Genomic DNA, 3,869 nt, shown 5'->3' with positions numbered 1-3,869 from the left:
CCCCCCCCCCCCCGTGGATCGCCTTTTGTACCTCTTTAAAAAATAAAAAAATAGATAAAAAATTCAAAAAATAAATTCCTTCAAGATGCCCATGTATTATGTCATCTTTTACCACTGAGAATTAACAAACAATAATTTCGACTTTTTTTGCAAAATTGCGTGGGAAAATCATCAAACTGGATTTCTGGTTGCATACGAACTCGAAAAAAAACGCATAATATATTAAAATGTTCCCACGAAAAATCTACATCCGAATTCACCCAGGCTTGCCCGGTTGGACAATTTTTAGAATCTACAAATTCCAAAAGAGTAAAAAGTTACGGGCAGTTAAAGATTTTTTGCTGCAAAATACAAAAAAATAAAAAAAAATTCTGTGGCGCACCTAGTGCCCATGCGCCACAGAATTAACGTCCAAAATTTGAATTTTGTGCCGCTCTCCTCCACTTCTCCTCCACTTCTCCTCACTTCTCAAACTTCTCCTCCACTTCTCCTCCTCCACGACCACCTCCTCCGGTCGGCCTCCTCCTCCTCCTCTTCCTCCACCACCACCACCACCTCCTCCTGTAGGGATTCGTTGCATAGAAAACAAAAAATTTCCTACCGCGAGAACGCAATCCAAGCCAAGATGCAATCTAGAAGACGGGAGCAACGAGGGGATGATCAAGACTAACCCTTGAAGATTTCCAAAGCCTATAAGAGTAGGCTTATTGTTGCGGTAGACGATCACTTGCCGCTTGCAAAAGCGCGTAGAAGATCTTGATCACGGTGCCACAATCGGGCAGCACCTCCGTACTCGGTCACACGTTCGGTGTTGATGAAGACGACGTCCTTCTCCCCGTTCCAGCGGGCAGCGGAAGTAGTAGCTCCTCCTTAAATCCGGCAGCACGACGGCGTGGTGGCGGTGGTGGTGGAGATCTCCGGCGGAGCTTCGCTAAGCGTGCGGGAGAAGAGGAGGAGAGAGGGGGCGGCTAGGGTTTGGGAGAGAGGGTGGCCGGCCACCTAGGGGTGCGGCCAAGCTATGGGCTTATTGTGTTCAGCCCCCTCTCCTATGCCCCTCATTATATAGGTGGAAGCCCCAAGTGTTGGACTACAAGTCTTCGAATAAGACCCGAACCAAAAACCTTCCATGTGTAGGGAAACCTACCCAAGGTGGGAATCCCACTTGGGGTGGGATTCCCCCCTTCCATGAGGGGGGTTGGCCGGCCACCCTTGGGGAGTCCACCTTGGACTCCTCCCCTTTAGGGTTGGCTGGCCATGCAAGGTGGAGTCCCTCCGGGACTCTACTTTCCATGGTGATTTCTTCCGGACTTTTCTAGAACCTTCTAGAACCTGCCATAAATGCACCGGATCATTTCCAAACTTGGAATATGACTTCCTATATATGAATCTTATTCTCCGGACCATTCCGGAACTCCTCGTGATGTCCGGGATCTCATCCGGGACTCTGAACAAATATTCGAACTCCATTCCATATTCAAGTTCTACCATTTCAACATCAAACCTTAAGTGTGTCACCCTACGGTTCGCGAACTATGCGGACATGGTTGAGTACTCACTCCGACCAATAACCAATAGCGGGATCTGGAGAACCATAATGGCTCCCACATATTCAACGATGACTTCAGTGATCGAATGAACCATTCACATACGATACCAATTCCCTTTGTCACGCGATATTTTACTTGTCCGAGGTTTGATCATCGGTATCACTCTATACCTTGTTCAACCTCGTCTCCTGACAAGTACTCTTTACTCGTACCGTGGTATGTGGTCTCTTATGAACTTATTCATATGCTTGCAAGACATTAGACGACATACCACCGAGAGGGCCCAGAGTATATCTATCCGTCATCGGGATGGATAAATCCCACTGTTGATCCATATGCCTCAACTCATACTTTCCGGATACTTAATCCCACCTTTATAACCACCCATTTACGCAGTGGCGTTTGGTGTAATCAAAGTACCTTTTCCGGTATAAGTGATTTACATGATCTCATGGTCATAAGGACTAGGTAACTATGTATCGAAAGCTTATGGCAAATAACTCAATGACGTGATCTTATGCTATACTTATTTGGATGTGTCCATTACATCATTCATATAATGATATAACCTTGTTATTAATAACATCCAATGTTCATGATTATGAAACTAATCATCCATTAATCAACAAGCTAGTTAAGAGGCATACTAGGGACTCTTTGTTGTCTACATATCACACATGTACTAATGTTTCGGTTAATACTATTATAGCATGATATATAAACATTTATCATAAACATAAAGATATATAATAACCACTTTTATTATTGCCTCTTGGGCATATCTCCTTCAGTCTCCCACTTGCACTAGAGTCAATAATCTAGTTTACATTTGTAAAGATATAACACCTTGGCCTTCTAGTGTTTTATCATGTGTTGCTCACGGGAGAGGTTTTAGTCAACGGATCTGACATGCTCAGAAACGTATGTATTTTGTATTTCATTTGCGTCTCAACGCATCACTCATTTCCAAATGAGTCGGCATTAAATATGTTTGGTCTTCTGGTGGAACCTTAATTCCGTGGTCTGAAATATGTTACTAATATTGTCACACACAATATAGAACCTCTTGACTTTAACATCCTTTGTCATTGTCAAAACAATGACATATTCTGCCTTATTTTGTAGAATCCGTCATAATATTTAGAACTCTTCTAAATCTAGCATAGACAATTTCTAGCTCATCGTGCTACCTTTTAAACAACACTTAGTTTAATTTGAGATTGAAATTTTATTTTTATATGTGACAAAATAAATATCGGTGCAACATCTTACAGCGATTTGTTTGTCATTTCCCATACAAAACTATATATATATATATATCCTTAGTTCTTCTAAAGTACTCAAGAATATTCTTACTGTCATCCAATGATCATCATATGAATCATTCTGGTATATGCTCATAACACTTTATAGCACATGACATCTGATTGTGTACATATTATTCGTGATCTATAATCACTCATGTGTTTTTACTCATTGAGTGTCAGATACACTCAAGTCTTGTTAAAACTTAACATGACAAGAATATTTTCTTAATATTTTTATATTGAACTATTTCAATATTCATTCTATGTACTTTGACTTGAACATATTATGTGTTTCAATCTATCTTCATAGATCTTGACACAAAATTTGTTTCAGTCCATATCACTTTCATTGAAGTTAATTTTTCAATGAAACCTTTTAATCAAGTATGTAATTACATTATTTATAACCAACTATATGTCTTCTACATAAGTATTATAAATATGTCTCAGCGCTCCCACTTAATTTCTTGCAAATGCAAGCCTCTTTATCGTCTCTGATGAAATCAAAAATTCTTTGACTATTTCATCCAGTGAAGATTCAAACTCCGCTATACTTACTTCATCAAATTGAAGTTTGTATACCTATCTAGTATTCCACGGACCAGCAAAACTCTTGGTTGTATCTTGTATACACCTTTTAATACATACTTCTGATAAGTAATGTATTTTGCCATCCTACTAGCATATCTCATAAAAGAAATATGTAGTGATTACTAGAATAATCCACATAGACTATAAGCATTGCTACGGAAGATCTAATCTTATCGTAGTCAACTCTTTGAACTTTGTCGTAAACAATTTTTCGACAAGTCGAGCTTCTTTAAGGATATTCCATCCAAGTCCATCAATTTTATAGATCCATTTACTTTCAAAAAGTATTTATCTATCTTGGATTTCATGGCATATAGCCATTTTAACGGAGTCAGGGCCCATCATAACTTCTTTGTTTGTAGTTGGTTTATCATTGTTCAAAATCAATCCTTTGTTCACAAATCATTTATTTGATCACAAAGTA

Source organism: Lolium perenne, chromosome 7 (assembly GCF_019359855.2).
Source record: "Lolium perenne isolate Kyuss_39 chromosome 7, Kyuss_2.0, whole genome shotgun sequence".
Classification (NCBI taxonomy): Eukaryota; Viridiplantae; Streptophyta; class Magnoliopsida; order Poales; family Poaceae; genus Lolium; species Lolium perenne.
Note: the sequence above shows the minus strand (reverse complement) of the source record.